Raw genomic sequence first — 18981 nt, forward strand, 5'->3', positions numbered from 1 at the left:
TGTCTCTCAATCAGTTGAGTGTTAGAGGTTGATGGATGTCGTGTTTCTCCTGAAGCAACTATGCCTTTGCTTCTTTCCGCCATTGTTTCAGTGTCAGTGATTTCCACTTATTCAATGGTTTCCTCCTGTTTCGTCATAGGATTCAGCTTGGGCCTTTTTCTGAGCTCAAAATTCTCATCTATGGTCTCCATATCAGAACTTGAACCCTCCTCCCCGTTTCTCTTTGGATTTCTCTCCTCATTTGCTGGGGTCTATAAAACAAGAGGATTATTAATGGGTTCCCTTAGTTCTGGAACCTGCAGGAAAGAACTTTGATCAATTTGTTTCTCAACGTCAATCAATGTATTTTCTACATCCACTACGGTGTTATCCATGTCAATTAATGTATTTTCCAACCATTCTGATTGGTTGGTAAACCTCTCAATATCAGGGGTGGGATGGTGGATGAAAGGTCCCAATTTGACCTTGATTCTCAACTTATTTATGACCCCATGAGGGTCATACTACCACATGAAGTTGTTCCTAAATTTCATTTCCTGCAATATCTTATCAGCCTCTGGTCCAGCCTCTCTATTATTGCAAATGAATGGGCCCAATTGATTTTTCATTTTAAACTAGGTTTTCTTCCTAGCTGCTAGGAAGTTGACTTCATCAGAATTGATGATCTGCCTAAAATATTCCAATGTAAATATCCTCAGAGGGAGGTATTTGGGCAGTTTGTAAGGGGCAACTTGGCATCCATAAATTCTAAGCTCTGTGTGGTTATGGTCCAAATACCAGTCTCCCACCTTGTTGTTCTTGGCCAACTGTAACACCCTTTTGATTTCTTGGCTGATTCTGGGCTGAGGGCTACTGGTCAGCATGTTCATGACTGGATGGACAAATGAATCGATGAAGTCCTTATAGGTGAATGCAATGGAGTATTTTTGGATCAAGGGTGTCCAATAAACAACTAATCTCTGGTTTCCCTTAGTATCCAACTTCTGGATGCTGACAGGGAATTTATCTGATTTATAATATAAAAACATATGAAATAATACTGAAGAGTACTTACAAACTCTCTCAGTTGGGAGTCTTGTGAACTGTTCATGCATCCTGTCTGCAATGAATTGAGCATAGTTGTACATGACAGCAAGAGGCTTGCCTGGGGTAAAGATGGACAGAAAGGCCAGGATAACCTCATCCACATGCTCATCTGAGGTATATCCTAAGATACAAGAGAGCATGGTAATAATCTATCTGCCTCTCTCTGAAAAAATAGTGGCAGCATAAGGTGGACTATCTATGGGAGTATGGCGGTCTTCTATGATGAAAGTCTGGAAAATTTGTGCTAGTTTAGCCAGGTCTGTTTGACATACAAGTCTAGAAAATCACTAATAAACAATGGGGTCTCACTAGGGCTTGGTTGGACCTGCAACGTTTGGTTAAGAAAATTTGTAGTGATGGTAAATATCAGCTACTGGTTAGGGGCAACAATAGCTCTTTGGCTAGGAATATAGCAAGCGTGATAGAAATGGATGATATCTGGGAAAGGGTGCACTTCTGGAAACAAATATTTGGGTAAATTAGATTCCCAAAGGTGGATTTCATCATTCTAGTTTAGGAATTTGTCCTTACTCCAACAGTGGAGCTTTAGAAGGTAAGCTGGTGAAGCAATACCTTTTATTTGAAAATCCTTGTCTGCTAATGGTAGGTGGTCAATATCCAGGTGAGGGGTTGACAAAGGTCTCACGTCCAGAGAGGTCTGGGAAGCCATATTTAGTAGTAGGGGTATGAATTAGGCTTGTAGTGGCTGTAGAAGTAAGGTTTGGAAGCCCTGGAATAGTGGGTTGGTATTTACAATCTGTAAACAAAGGATTTGGGGTATACAAGTAAATTACTCTTCAATTTAGGCAAATATATTTTGAATTAATTAATCTTTCAATTTGACTGTACGCTTTCAATCTAAAGGGTCGTTCTGGTTTTCCCAAGAATACCTAGAATTTGGTGGTATGGCTTGCAAACTGAGTTCAATGGTGAATGCAGAGGGTACAATGGCTTCAGCTGTGAACTGGCTACTCAAATTGGGTGTCCAGAACTTTTTCAGGCGATAGACGATGGTCAATTTTGGTCACAAAGGTTCAGGGTGTCGTAGAATGGCTCGAGCAGTAGTTACTGTGAAAACAAGCAAAAAGAGTGAATTGGGGTTTTTTCGGCCTTTTAACGGGTAACAGTTAGATTTTGGTGTGGAAAATACAAATGAATAGTGGGCGGTTTTTGGTCTAGGTAGGGAGGTGGTTTTTTGGGCCATCGCACCGCTTTTGGAGTGCAAGCGTATTTTTTCGCGAGCACGCAATCTACCCTGGGGCCGCCACGTAGCAGAAAAGCACCCAGGCAAAACTATGAATCTCGCGTGTTCTCGGGCTGCTATCGGTCGGACGGTGAACGTGCGCGATATGGATGCGCATCGTCGGATCTGGGGGTAGGAGATCAGACGACTGTCGCGTGGTCAAGATGCACACAGGGAATAGGGGCCAGGATTTGCGGGGACCGGGATTTAATTACAAATAATTGTAATTAAGTAATAAATAAGGTAGGGAGATTAAAATATAAGCATCGGGTTTAATGGAGTGGGACCAAGGGTTATTGTGGCGGGGTTTTTTAATTGCACCAAGGGTTGGTGGGTTAAAAGGGTTTGTCAGGGAAATATGAAGTAGGGAGTTAATTAAATAATGTGGGGGGATAAAAACTTAGGATAAGGGGGTTTTTATGGGTTTTGAAGGGAAATAGGGAAATTAATAAGGGGGGAAGGTAATATTTGCAATAGGAAATGGTTTTTACAATAGGGAAAGGGGGTTGTGGATGGGGAAATGATTTTTGAAGGGTATTTACTAGGGAAATGTGTGAAACCAAGGGGTAAAGGTCAGAATGAGAGGTAAAAGAGTATTTTATAAGAAATAATGGGGGAATGGAGAAATTAGTAAGTAAGTATGTGGGGGTGAAATGAAATGAGGGGAAATTAATCAAACAAGCTTGTGAATATCTTTTCACTCTCATAAATGCTCTTGCACATGAAACATAGCATTAAGCATGATAAATGTGCTTTTGACTCAACAACTTTGTGCATCTGCAACCTTTCTTCTACCTGCTCTGTATTTATCCTAACATTTTTTCTTCACTTTATTGGGTGCATTTGAGCTTGCTGACCATTTATTTCCTTTTCTTTTTACAAGCAAACTATCTAATTATAACCTTATAAATTCCAATGGATCAGATTAAACTGATGAGCTCATTTTTATTCTCTACCTAACTACTGATCTGCCAAGGTTAAACAATTTGGCTAGATATTTATTCTCTATCTATCAACATAAAATTTAAATGGGTCAAGATTAAGCTGTTTGACCATCATGGATTGTGGCATTTCTAACAAGCTGCACACAACCTTATTTTGCATAATAAAGTAAAAAGTAGTGGCATTTGAATTTGCACACTTTCCTGATCTGTTTTATTTCTTTTTGGGGTTCATATTTTTCACTTTTTCTCTTTCTTTTTGTCCTTTGATTATTCTTTTAGGACATACTCTCTTTACATTTTTTAATTTTTAATATGGAAAACATTTTGCAGAAAGAAAAAGTATGTACAATATTACAAGAATAGCCAATTCAAAATTATGAATCCTATTATTATAGGACCCTAATAGGTGGTACATTAGATTGAAATTGCAGTTGTTGTTGTTATTCAAATAATTGATTTTGCATGGGAGACTTCCTAGAGAATAGTCTCCAAACCATTCCTGAGGCCATGGGGATATTTGAATTGAGGAAGAGGGCCGAGGAGAGGGTCATTGTGGCCAAAAGGTATGATATTCGCTTGGAGGAGGACTAAAAATTTTCCCTGAAGCTGTAGGATCGTAAACATGTTGAGGAAAATAAACATTAGTCCAAATATCAAATGATGGCGGGTTTTGAGTTATGCATGGCGATTGATTCAATTCCTTACTTTTTTCCTTCAATACTTATAATAATCCTTGCAGTGATCAACAACATTATGTTGAATGATTCTCCTCAAAAATTTTGCAAAGTTTTAGGCTGCTAAGTGGACACTCTCTGAGGAAGAGTTTCTTCCTACATTTGGGGCATAAAATCAGTATTGGTTCTTTGATTTTAACCTACATTTGTTCTTGTTGCAAATCATCAAATTGTGAACTAAGAGAACAAACATCATTTTTAAAATTTTGAAGCGAAATATTGATTTATGCACTTGTAATTTCACCACTGGATGATTTTCGTATCTTAGTGGTAGCTTCAAACATTATCCTTGAACTCCTCATTAAAAGTTCTCTCCATATGCATCTTTCTTTTCTCAACAAGCTTTTACTATGTTTAGTCATCACATGGATGAGTATATATAGGGAGGGTGGGGCGTTCTTACAACACCCTAGAGATGGAAACCTTAAAAATGTGCAAGAAAGAAATAAGTCCAAAGAATTAACTCTAAGGGAAAAAACTTGCAAGAAAAACTAGGTAAAGAGCAAACCAAACTGCAACAGGTTACCAAGGTCAATCCCCTAAGCACATCCCCCGCAATGACGCCAAAATGTTGGGTGCAGTATATGGTGGATTAATGGGCCAACAATTAATTTTCGATCCAGGGGTCTGTGGACTTCGAGGTGCAACACTAGAAATGCTAGAGAAGGACTTTAGGAACCCGCAAATCAAAACCTTAGACTACCTGATCACACCTTGAGTTCATGCACCTGTTTTAGTCCTACACTCAAAAGGAATCTTTAGAAATGAATCCATAAACACTCATCATGTAATCTACCAAAAATTGTAATCAAACCCTCGTTAATTGTAATTGAAAGAGAAGTAAGCCCTAACTATTAATCAATCTGGAAAACATGAGAATTGGTCAAGCAAATGAAAAGACTTCCTTTTCAACTACAAAACAAAAACATGTAAATTCCAGACAATCCAAGCTCTACTAATACCAAACAGGTTTCTCAACTCAAAATAAAACCTTTATTCAAGTTCCTGTACTAAATCCTTTTTCCTATCAATTATGTGTGCAAGCAAGAGAATCGAAATCACACCACTTTATGTATAAACAAGAAACTAAAAGCATGGTTTGAATCTATTCCTAGTGTTTATCAAGGAAATCCAAATATATTGGCTAAATAAGTAATCATTGTGTGCATAAAGAAAGAAAATACTCACTCTAATTTAATGTTTCCTCACACCTCAAAACACATTCAACCAAGGATCTACCTTAATCAAACTTGCAGATAGGAAACTATGATAACGACACTCATGCAAAAATGAGATTTTGAAGACAAAGTATTTAATGGCTGTAAAGAAGAAAATCCAACAAGTATTTATCGAGTCAGGGCTATAAATTTATGACTTAAAAATATTAAATTATTTCTCTATCAGCAACTATTCTTGCACTTAACGTATATCAACATTACAAGTGCATGTTCTCATAGATATAAGTTGTTGTTCAAATTACTAAATACACATATTTCATAAATTGAATCGACTATATTGATCAAATAACCATATAAAACCAAAGGAGCATACTTTGTTATATATCAGCCAATCATGAACCAAATGATAATTTTGGCCTACAACTATCTTAAGCAAAAATTCCAAATCACCTTCCAGTTTTTAGGTAACTAGGGTTATTAATATAACAATATTCAGATCAAATACTTACAAATCAAATCCCGACACAAGTCAGATTCAACAAAGCTATTAATTCATTCGGGAATAACTGAAAGTCTTTTTATATTTCTTATAATCCCGGGTTATAATACAAGCAACAAAGTTTGCATGGTTCATAAGTTAGACACACTTTGTGTGGTGGCAAGAGATTTTAGAAGTTTGAAGGAACTCCACTCTTATATCAACAATACTTCAAAAATTATGGATCCAATTCACACTTTAAGATATTTTTGTAGCCACGCCTCGTAAGACATCAGATCTATAATCAAACTATAACTTTATCATCAAAGCAATACTAGATCGATCATCTCTCAAGCTTAGAACATAGTAATTTCGAGTTTACAATTATTTTATCTCCATGATCCAATATATGTAATAGTTCAGTGATTCACATAGTCAAATAAATAAAGTGATTAAAAAGAAACTCACACTTATAATACCAAGTTTCTGGATCCAAATACCAAGCGATCAAAATCAAAGTGTTGAGTGAATATGGAGAAAATAGAGTTTAAGGAAATGACAAACACAATTTTGATAAGTTAAATAACCCACGTAGTTGATATGCCAAGATTGTAAATAAGATGCACACCAATCCTAGATCTACGAACCACATAAGCAATATACAAACAAGGGGGTGTTGAGATGATCTGGTGGGCCCCACCAATCCATCTCGCACCCTTGCATAAAAATTAAAGTTACAGAACTACAATGATTATAGAACACACAAGAGTTAAAGAGAGGAACCTGTCATTAGAAGCCTTTCATTAAAATTATGTTAGTCTTTTACATCAACAACCATATACTCAAGATCCAAACCAACAAAACAAGGCTATAATGACATCCTCCTCTTTTAGCATAGACCATGGATGGTCTTTTTATACAAGTTACATTACGAATTTAGGCTGTAATAGTCCATTTTTTCAAATCTGTGCATGATTAAAAAATATGGAAATTTGTGTTAAAATCTTCTCCAAATAACCCTTTGTATCTCCTATACCATAACAAAATTTGGACAACGATCTGAGTTTTACTCAATTTCCTATATTGGGAGAAAAACCCATGTTCTAGAATTTTGATATTCACCCTCATATGCATGCAAATCAAGGAGGAAGTTGGCAGTTCGCAAACTTGTGCGAATTTGGGGCTGAAGCATTAATTATTCTCTAAAAATCAATCGATACAACCTGGGTGCATTTTAACTCATGTGGAAGCATTAAAACATCATTACGAACATAAACCATGTCTTGGTTTTCTCCTAGAAGTGCGTTAATAGGTCAAGTCGCAAATTAGTGCAGAAAATTTGTTGCACATGGAAGTTGGTTGACCAATTGTTTGTTCGTAACTCCATATGACATGCCAAAGATGTGCAAAGTGTTGAAGACAACATGAACATTCTTTTCTTAGTGCGGGAATCCTCAAGCGTGCAAGATCATGGTACAAAATTAAGGTTGAAGGATAATGTTGCATAAAGAAGAAGAAAACATCCATAACTAGTGATGATATTATATAAATACTCTTAAATCATTGAACACAAAGGAAATTTATTAATCTACCTCTTCATGCTTATGTTAAAGAGAATTAGCCTAAGAATGTGCAAAATGATGGCAATAACTATGAGAACTAAGTAAAAATATGAGGGAAAAAGATGTACTAAATATGACAAAATGGAGGCCTCACACAATACACATGTACTTTTGAATGAGCAAGTAAGTATGCCTTGTGAACATTCAATTATAAAATGTATCCAGGTTCTCTGACTAGAAGGGAAGAGAAAATGAGCCTTTAGAAGAAAAGTTTTAGTACTATTCCAATAAAGATGCACGTGCATACATATGAAAGAATCATTAACTGTCTAATGAAGTAGTTCACATGGACATAACGGTTAGTAAAACAATTACAACAGACATTCAACAAGATGAGCTCCAAATCCAATGAAATAGTTTGGTTCCCTAGGACATATGAACAACACACATACCACAAACATATAGAAAATAGTCTTATTACATTCACGATATATGCATGAAAGTGTGTTGGCTCAATGAGCATCGAATATTAAGTGAAAGTTCCAAGATACATTGATACAACGAGACACCACTAGCCCTAATAGTGGATCCTTTAGCCACTACTTTCTCTCCGAAAGAACAATATTTCGCTATAATTCCTAGGTGGAGAAGCCAATGTGAAAAGTTCCTTGCTTGAGTAATGAGGCTTCTTTTATAACAAGAGGAATGACCTTTCATATTCCTCATGACTCTTGGACTTCTAATGTGACCTTTTGACTTCCATGAGACTTTTGGACATTTCCTAATGACTCCTTTTCCCATATATAACTCTTGGACTTCCACATATTTACATTTAGAATATTTTACAAAATTACATCATCATGTGACGACAACATCACAAGTCATAGGCAATGATGGCTTGGACCAATAGTGACTTGTAACATGGAGTTATTTGAGAAGTGATGACATTGCCACTATATCTTCGATACTTGTAACAAAATTTGCATTGTGATTTCCATCTACCCTCCAAAGGGTTTCTTGAGATTATGGGGTCTTCATGAGTCACTTTGATCATCAAAATCAATTATTCTTCCAACTGTCGCAACATGGTACCTTTGTGCCTTTTGTCTTCAATATGATTCCTTGGGCAACCTTTCTTAACATATCTCCTCACACATCTTTGCCATGCTTTATTTGACACCTGCAAATGAATATCACTCATGAAAAGCAAACATTAGCTCAAAAATCTCCCTACTCTATTATGTTTCATGCAATTATTTTTTATTTATTGTGGCTCAACAGTGTGCAAGGGAAGAGAGAGAGAGATTTTTTGAGTGCAGGGCGCACTTGCAAGAGACAGAGGAGGATTTTACTATTCACTAAGGTTGCATCATGCATTATTCTGGAGAAGGAGGAGGCTTGGTGGGCGCAGGGCACAGTTGCAAGGGGTAAGACAACATGACTGTTCACCAGAAATGTGCCATGCACTTGGGAGGAAGGTTAGGGCCACAAAGAGGGTGTAGGGCACACTTACAAGGCACAAGGGAAGGCATAAATGCCCACTAAAAGTGTGCAGTTCACTCAACTATGAGACATAAGCCTGACTGGCACAGGGCGTAGAGATAAGCATGAGGAAGGAGGGTCTACTGACGAGAAATGAGTTGTGCGTTGGGAGGGAGCGAAAGGACTCATTTGGGCATAGGGAACAATTATAAATGACAAGGATGGTCTCCACTAGGCCCTATAAGTGTGTTGTACACTCTTCCTAACCTAGAGGGCAAGCTTGCAAAGTCAGAAAAAGTCTAAATTTGGAAGGGTGAAACATGGAAAAACACATTGAGTTAGGACCAAGATCATGCATAACACATATCAACTCACCAATAAAACTTAGAAAGGATCCAAGACTAAGAAATATACATAAAAATGCCAATTCACAAACATTATTCAAGTGAAACAACCCAAGTATGTGCGATTGCGACACATAAATGTCGTTTTGTGGCTAGAAAGTGTATTGTGACTCCAAAGTACGTTGTAATTATTCTTGATGATCTGACGACACTTAAGAAGGATCATGGACACTTGTGACATGTGTAGAAACATGAAACGAATTTGACGACCAAAAGCAACACTTCACATGATAAAAGGTAGGCTCCAAAATTTGAATATAGCAAAATTTTGGAGGGTGTTGTAGCAGCGACAACAAGATCCAAGCAGGTGATAAGAACACTGCCTTCTTTCAAAATCAAACAAAGGGTAGAAGAAATAAAAATAGTGTTAATTCAATCTATGGCGATGGGAATGTGCTCATCGAAGGGCCAAAAGTTATCAAACATGAAGCATATATGCACTTCAACATACTTATGACAACATATCCTAAACTGGCGAATATGGAGAAACTTCTGAGAACGATCCCAAAAGAAGTAACAGGCGAATCTAATGTTTATCCAACCAAGCCAGTGGACAAAGAAGAAAGGTAATGATAAATATGGAGTCTGCACCCTGACAAAGCGCTAGGTCCAGATGGATTCACCATCTCCTTCTACCCATTTTATTGGGAGCTCATAAAAAAATATCTCCTTAAAATGATCCATCGGGCACAACATAAATTCAAAGTTGCAGATAAAACCAAGTCAACTTTTCTTGCATTAATTCCCAAAGAAACCATACCCTCCTCGTTCAACTTATTTCAACCTATTTCATTATGTAATTTTTCTTACAAAATCCTCGCAAACCGACTCAATATCCTCTTCCCCCGTCTGATCTTTGAAAACCAGGGTGGTTTCATTTAGAAAAGACATATAATGGACGATATCCTCTTAGTCCATGAAGTAATTCACTCAAGTCTTTCTAGAGGAAAGAAAGACTTCATCGTTAATCTCAACATGGCCAACACCTTTGACAGGATAAGGCTCTCCTTCCTCTTTGTTGTTTTAAAAAAGGTTTAGCTGTGCTAATAAATTAGTTGGTCTGATTAATGCTTATATTAGAAAGCCATGGATGGCATCCTTACTAAATTGAAGACTAAACTACTTATTATAAAACATGAGGGTGATAAGGAAAGGGTGCCCCCTTTCACCCTTCTTATATATCCTTGTGGCAAAATCCATTAGTAAAAAGCTTGAGTAAGATACATAAAGAAGGTTGATCATCAGGATCCACTACAACATAGGAGTAAAAAATTTAAACCACTCTTAATTCATTGATGACACATTATTAATTAGAGGAGCTTCACCAACAATGGCTAAAAGAATCAAGACCAACCTGGACCTCTTTCTTGAAGCATTGGGAGGATTACTTAACAAACTCAAGAGTAATATATATGGATGGAACACCCCCCTGAGAACTCTCAGGCGAATTTCTGAAATCTTTGAAATTCGTTGCAAATATGATTGAACTCGCTTTAAATATCTAGGAATGTTAATATTTAAGCAAAGTACAAAGGCTAAGGTATGGGAAAAGACAATAGATAATATGAAGAAAAAACTTCAATATTGGGGGATGCAGTGGTTAAATTTGGCAAGTTGCATCATCCTAATAAAATCCATATTACCTTCTCTTCCCATTTATCAAAACACAATCCTTCAAGCCTTGATCAACATCCAAAAGCATATTGAACTTCTATTGAGAAAATTTATGTGGTAGGAAGGTAAGACAGACACAAATAAATTTCACCTCCTCAGCTGGAAGAAGTTCATAGCCCCCTACGAAAGAGGGGGGATTGGCATCAGGCAACCTAAACATATGAATATAGCCCTAAGATCAAAAATCCTATAGAGATTGATTACTAAGGGATAAACATGGTGGAAAATTTTCATAGAAGGAAAATGTTTGAACACCTCCTAACATCTTCTTCTGAAGTCTCAGATACCTCTAAGAATTTTCTCTTCAATTTGCAAACTGTACAAAAAGGACCTCCCTCTTATCAAATCTCACACTTCCATAATACTAGGTAATGGAAATGAGATTGATTTTTAGGATGACAAAATTCTACCAATTTTGTCCTCCATCCTTGACCTTCAACAACTAAGGAATTGGTGTGCAAAAAGAGGTATAACAGAGTTGGCACAAATTTCATCCTGGGAGAAAAATTGATCAGCTTGGAGGGCCTGGAAACCTCCACCTCTTCTAGCTGGAATGTCCCATAAATGGAACTTACTAAACATTTAAAAGGTGTTGCCCCAATCCAAATATCTCAGCAAAATGGATTCAAATGGAATTTAACAAGGAAAGATTATAAAATCAAAAGTGGCTACAACGCACTCCAAGAAGAGTAAACCTAACTTTTCATCTGGCCATATAAGAAAATTGCATGGAAAGGTAAAATTTTGCTAAAGATCAAACTATTTACCTAGAATCTTCTCAGGGGAAAGATCCTAATAGTAGAAAATATAAAGAAACACAATATACAGGGCCCATTTAGATGTCCCCTCTTCATGAACTCATAAGAGACAATCCAACTTTTGTTTATTTCTTGCCCCTTCTCTAAGAAATGTTGGAATTCCTTGCTTTGTCATGCTAAATCTTTAACAACTATAGAAGGAACCCATGAGGAAGCAATATTTGGGACATGGTATTAATCAAGGTCTCATTCATTTTATTCCCAAGTTGGGAGATCATGAAATCATAATGAATTAGAGGTTGAATACCTTGTTGAATGTTTCTTAGAATTGTTAGTTAAGGCATTGACACTTTGCATTTAACACGTGTTACCCAAAATAGTGTGACCTAAGAAAACATAAATATTTAATGTCATTCATTATGGATGATTTTATTACAATGTGGGAGGCATGGTGCTCTATTCAACAAAATAGACTTTGAAAAAACAAATTTTCATGTGGAGTGGCCTTTCATTCTAGCCATGTTGAAAGCTTTGGGTTTTAGCTTCCCTTTTGTTCACATTGTTGAAATTTTGCTTCTTGAAGTATTTTTTCATCTCTTTAACATTTGAAAATAAAAAGGGATTGCTTATTTGTATCCATATGCCAAGGATTTCCTTTAGCTCTTACCTTACACATTACGGCAATTGAATCTTTGGGTTTTATATTACATAAAGTAAAATTATCAAAGACATTTTGTAACAACCCTGGGTTAAAAGCTCATGTAATAAAGTTAATGTTGGGACTAAAATCCAGATGCAAATTAGAGTTTCATTTACTATCAATTCGGGTAAGTAAACTTCGAGGATCATCCAATATATATGGACTTAGAGACAAACTAAATTAAGCTAGGTGAAGAAATACCAAAGCTCCCTTACAAGAGGTCTATTCATTAATATTTCTAACCATCTTAATCAATAAACTAAGAAATGAAGGCATTTAAACTTAATTCAAATTGATTACAGGAAATATTAAAGCTCTCTTCCAAGAGACTATTCATTTATATTTCCAACATCAAGATCTTTAAACTAATGAAATTAAAAACATAAATGAAAGCTTACCATACCAAAACAAAACGGGCATGTAAGTGAGGCAATGGGGGTCCTCCATAGCTCCACAAGCACGCCTAGAAAGAAGTCAAATGTATAAGAAAATCCAATTCACTTTATTTATCATCAATTGAAAATTGCAATTACAAGCTCCGAGTTCTACATTCCAAGAGGTCCTAAATCTCCATTACAATGATCCTAAAATCTAAAATTACAAATGAAGGACTAAATTTCTAAGTTCTAAGGAAAATTAAGATTACAAATGAAGGAGATAACACTCCTATTTATACAAAAGTTATGATAACAAACTCATAAATGTGGATCCACTATTCCCTCTTCAAATTCACATATCTCTCAATCAAATGGTGACACATAACCCTATCCTCCATGATCTTCTCCATGAGGTCCATGATCTTATCCATGAGGTCCATGATCTCCTCAATTTCGAATTTGAACATAGAGTGCCACATAAGGGTGCCTTAGAAGCTTCCTTTGTACCTACACATGTCAACAAACTCATTCTAATTGTAAGGTATAATTATATGGATATTATTTTCTAAAGTTTAACCACAATTTTTTGTTTAAAATTACTAAGAATTAATAATATTTTGGAAAACACAATGGTAACCCATTTAATGATGAAAGTGAAGCTAATGTGATGACATAGTGGTGGAATAGAGGTGAGAAAATGTGTGAATGGAGAGAAAGTGGATGTTGAATGGAGTGAAAGTGGATGTATTTTAAGGATAATTCTTAGGCCCAACATTCCCCCAAACTGAAGGTATTGCATGTCCTCATGCAATCTTTTACATTACTTTTGATACTTGAGCTTTGACTTAAACTCTGCATGATATCATTTACTTAACTTTTGCAAAGTGTTTTTGATGAATTGCAACTTGGTTGGTTCTTGTGTTTCAACCATATTTTGTTTGTTGCATTCAATTTTAATGTATGATCTTTGCATATTGATAATGTGATTTTTATTGCAAAGTATTTTTGTTGGAATGCATCATGGTTGGTTTTTGTGTAACAACCATGATTGTGTTGCATCCAATTAGCTTTTAAGTACTTTTTACAAAGCCATTTACATGCTCATGTAATAGTGAATATATTTTGAAGGTATGTGGGTTTTAGAATGTGATATATGAATATGGAAAAAATATGAAAGTGACAAAGTATGAATGTAAATGTATCCCCCCCCCCAAACTGATGGTTTTGGCAATTTTATGAAATGAAGAAAGAAAGTTTTTCCAAAAATTATCATTCTAGCTTTCAAGGAATTAAATGGTTAAAAGTTAGAAAATATCATACCTCAACTTACCCTTTCAAAAAGGAATGAGAGTTGTGCATGTGTGGCTACAAAATTCTGATCATAATATTCTTCACTTGGCTGTGAAATGGTGGATGAAGTCGAAAAAGTGAATCTTTTATTGTTGCTACATCTGCTGCTGGATCTTTTGCTGAATGTTCGGAATCTGCTGCTGAATGCACCTGAAAATGTATAAGGCTTGGAAGGTATACAAAATTCAGAATTTACACTTCCCCCCCAACCTTATTTATTGACTTGTCCTCAAGTCATTTACATCAAAAACTGAAAAGTAATGAAAGTAAATCTGCTTCTTCTGCTACAAACTGATGGGTCTTCAAGTCTTCTACACTTGTTGGCACAGTTCTTGTCATGTGAATAAATGTGTTGGTGTCGAACATAACAAGAAATTGTTAACTTAGTGGCCATTAATGTATGCCGCTAGTCAACACGAGAGCTCCCATCTTTGATGTGGATGAGAGCCAAGATGCCCCTAACACATCTTTCTAATTATGAATGAATTTGTTGTTGTCGAATACTTAAAAGATTTGATGAACAAGGGACATTGGTGTATTCCCTTTGTTTATCGGCATGATAACTTGCCCTTAAGTCATGCAAGCTTCAAGGTGTTTTTAGAAAAATATTTAGACTCAAGGACTATGGACTCAATGGTGTATGGGAGCAAGGTGTTATTTGCAAGGGTAGGAAAAAGGAAACTGACAATGAATATGTAAAGTGGAACAAAAAGATTGTAAATGAGCTTTGTTGCTTTTATTGGTGGGTTAACATTGATGAAAATGTAATGAAGTGTATGTGGATTATGAGGAATGGATAATGACTCTTGCTAGGAAAAAGTGAATTATGGCATGCAAAATCTCAAAAATAGCAAATCTGCTCCTTAATTTTGGACTTTTTGCTAAAATAGTTGAGTTTGACCAGCGTTGACTAGCCACCTGTAGACATTGAATTCAAGTGCGAATAGGTATTTCACCATCCTTGTACATTTAGGAACAAATCCCAACTCTTCGAATTTGCTAATCTGTCATGCACCATGTCAAACCATTAAGCTATTACAGGAAGTTGTAAGAACTTGTAATTTTCTAGAAATTCTGTTTATGTCCATGGACTTGTTCTTTAGAATTTCACATGAAATTAGTGTTTTGAAGACCAATTGTGCACACAATCAGTTTCCTTAATGATCAGTTGATCATCTGAAATATGCAAAAAAAAAAAACCTTGGCATAAAGAACATAAGTATGTTCAGAAGGAAATGGCCAATTCCTTGATGATTCTTATGCAAAAATTAATGCCATATGAAACAGCTTAAGGAGAAATAAAAGCGTAATTTTAGTCCAATGCGTGATGTTGATATCAGTCCATTTTTAATAAATACCAACGAAAAATAAATTACTTCCTGTTTGTGTCAGATGGTTCACGGAATGTGCATGGCAAATAGCTTGGCATTAGAGATTTGTTGTGTCATGTAGATTAGTACATTACATAAAAGCATACAACAAGAATACAAGCTTAGATTTTAATGCCAACTATAATCCTCTAAATGTTTTATAAACGAATCCTCCTAATTTGCTTCCAAGTGATATCCTTGAGTTTTGTTCTGTATTTTTTTTCCCGTAAGAAAAGTCGTAATTTTATTAATGAAAACAAAATTACATGTTGTATATGCTAAGTCGCATTTCATCTACAAGTCAAATGACCTTAGATCAGAGGTTCGATAAAAAGAATTTAATGTACATATGGGGGGGAAATCATGTTTTCCTCCCCTTTTTCTTCTCGACCTTGCGCCACTCCCCTTGAGACGACATTATGGATACAAGTGGAAGTGGATTTTCAGCGCCTGGTCGGGGATTTTCCTTGTCCAATCGGAGGTGTTTGATGTGTGTAGTCTTTTGGTTCCACTGTTTTCCATTGTATCTGGCATCTTTTCCGGTTGTGGTTCCATAGGTCCTTGTGGAGATGTCTCCTGGATTTCTGCTTCTTTGTTTGTTTGATTGTTCTCATTTGGTATGGGCTCTTCCACATCAAACTCCTCCTCCTCTTCAAGATCTGGTGGGGGAAATTGCCAACCCTTGTGTTGTTTCCCTGTTTTCTTCTTTCTTCGGATGTCTTTTTTTTCTTCAGGACATGTATTTTGTAGATGTCCTATTTGTCGGCATATTCTACACCTAAATGTTGTGTTTTCATAGTCTAGTGTCTGTGTCCAGCTTCGTTGTTTATGCTTTAGCTCTATGTGGTCCGGTAAGCCTTCACTGAGATCTACTTCCACACAGATGCGTGTGAATGTAAAAAATCTTTCCTCCACTCTTTGTGTGTCAATTTTAATATATATGAGGTGTTGCCTATACCTGCAAGGACCTAATGGTCCCAGAAGTGTAATGGGAGGTTGTGCAGACGGACCCAAACTGGCATCCTGGAAACAACCATAGTATTGGCATCGAATTCCGGAAACCATGGTGTGATGAAAAGGCCCGTAGATCCCCAAAACCATGGTCCCTCCTGTAGCACAATGTCTCTTGTCTCTGTTGAATGGAATTTGACAATGAAAAACCCCTTGGAACAGAGGTGTATCTCACAGTGTAGAGTCCAGTTTGTGAATATCCAATGGAAAAGTTCAAATGGTTTTGGCCAGAAACAATTGAATCGACAAATGATGGCTTGTGATTCAAAATTATTACATGCCTCATCGGTTTCTGGTATATCTATATTTAGTTCTGGTATATAATTCAACTGCTCCACAATGTATGGACTGGGTTCTGTTCCAGCTTGCTTTGGGACCATTGTAGGAGTTTTTCCCCCTTGTAAGATGTTCTTGAAGGATATTCCTCCATTTTTGTGCTTATGTTGTAGATCTGTGTTGCTGTTGTTGTTGTTGTTGCTTCTTCTTTTTTTGTGCTTGTCCCACTGCCTCCTTCTGTTTGTTTTGTTGAACTAAAGGTTGTTGCACCACCTCGCAGCCTCAAGTTGAGTGTTATAGTAGATTCTGACATAATGTTGTAGTCCAAAATGGATCTAAGATCCTGTAGGGTTCTGCCCCCATATAACAGATGTTGTAGTCCAACCGGGTAGCCAATTTGTTGGGCGATGATATTCTTCAGGTTCAAAACACAGTCTGTTGCAAGAACCCAAATCAAGGAAGACTTCCCCGAAGGGGTTTTAATAAAAATTTGAAAGCGATTAGAAGTTACCAAGGAAGGGGGTTTTGTGGTCCTTTGGGTCATGCAGGACCGTGCAGCTTCAATGTCTCCATAAAGCACTATAGTTTGTGGGTACTCCTCCAGCGTCTTGATGGCCTTGACAAAATTTCTGAGAGTTTTGGTCGACCCTCGCGAGGAGGTGAACACATCTTCGATTCCAGCAAACTGTAGAAACTTCTTAGGCACGCAAGTAGCCACGATCCCGGTACCTCTGGGGGCGGGAACCATTCAGACTGTTACGGAGCCATGTTTACCAATGACCTTGACAGTACGGTATGGGGTTTCCCAATCTTATTACCCCAATAAACCCTCCTCACTGAAATAACCGAAAGCTTGGCCAAAATAATGGCTCTGCGGATGGTCGTGGCCACCTCCTTTCCGCACTTAACGCCGAGCCCGACATGGCCATTGCTGTCACCCACGACAACTGAGGTCTTGAATCGAGTCCTCTGCCCGGACCTTGTTTGCTTTTGCCCAGGTATGATCTTCATGACCTCATCCTTCAACAGGGGACCCAACATGGCCTCCACGATCTGGTGCTCCTCAATAGCCAAAGAGAAGAGATAGATTTGCTCGAGGGAACGGATTTTTCCTTCTTTTACCAGGCGGTTGAGCGTTGTCACGGGTACCCACTTTTCTTCTTCTTCTCTTCGAGGTCCTTGGCGTCCACCGTGACGATCCCCGCGGCCTCTGTCGCCTCGGCCTCAACCAAACCCGCGCCTGAATCCTTCTCCTCTTTCCGCCATTGCTTCACTAGGGTTTTCTCCCCAAGATCAAAAGTTGCTTGTTCCATATTACTATCCCTGAAGTCAATAATTTTCTTATCTCTTTCCATTCCCTGTTTATTTGGATAATAATTCAAAATTTTAATTGTTTACAACAGTATGACCAAAAAAAACATTTTTCAAACCATAGCATTGACAAGTTTGTTCCAACTCTTTCCAGCTGTACTATTTTAATTTGAACAAGGGGAGTACTTGCTTTGCTTATAAAAAAAAATAAACATATTTCAACCCACAGCATTAACAAGTTTGTTCCAACTCTTCCTAGTTTTACTATTTGAATTTGAACCAGGGGAGTAGTTACTTATGTTGATTGTGTTAATGCATGACAAATTATTCATAATTAGAATTTTACATAAGTCTTGGGTTGAGGTATTATCTGATCACAAAATTATTCTGGTCTCCTTAAAGCTAAACTTCAACTATAATGTCTGTTGAGATAAGCTATTTAGTTTGGTTGTTTTCAACCAATAAAGTGGCATATTAAAACACTTACCCCCAGCATATTCTCGTGCATGTTGGTAATTTCCTTGTTTCCTTGCACCTAAAATCATGTCTGGTATGATGCCATTACTGTCATGGATTAAAAGAAATCGCTTTTTGTTTTGACTCTTGAGTAATGATATAATAAGAAACCGGCTTTTGACTCGAGTAATGATATCTTTGCTACAGAACCTCTGATTTTTACCTTCAGAACTGTAAGAAACTTGAGATAGAATTAAACCTTGATATCAAAGGTACTTAAATGATAGTCACTTATTATGGATAAACATTTCATTTCACAGAAGCAGCGTATAAGTGCAGAAGGGCCAACTAGTACAACATGAGGAATGTACATAATTCAATCAAGTTAGACTGCCATTTCAAAAGAAATCATATTCTCTGTTTTTTAGTTACTTCCACGAGGAAAACAATGGTCCATAATTTTTAATTTTTATTTTAATTTTAATTTTAATTTTTTAATTTTTTCTATTTATTTATTTATTTTGTTTTTTTTTTTCTATTTATTTATTTATTATTATTATTATTTTTTAACTTAAACGGTTAATATC

General features: G+C 36.7%; 1 pseudogene; it reads right to left on the minus strand.

The window, feature by feature from the left end:
• Window positions 1–107: 107 nt before the first annotated feature.
• On the minus strand, window positions 108–17893 carry LOC149236782 (uncharacterized; annotated as a pseudogene).
• Between the last annotated feature and the right edge of the window lie 1088 nt (window positions 17894–18981).

The sequence above is a fragment of the Pinus tabuliformis genome, chromosome 8 (assembly GCF_031772625.1).
Source record: "Pinus tabuliformis cultivar Carrire ecotype Pingquan chromosome 8, CPIR1, whole genome shotgun sequence".
NCBI lineage: Eukaryota > Viridiplantae > Streptophyta > Pinopsida > Pinales > Pinaceae > Pinus > Pinus tabuliformis.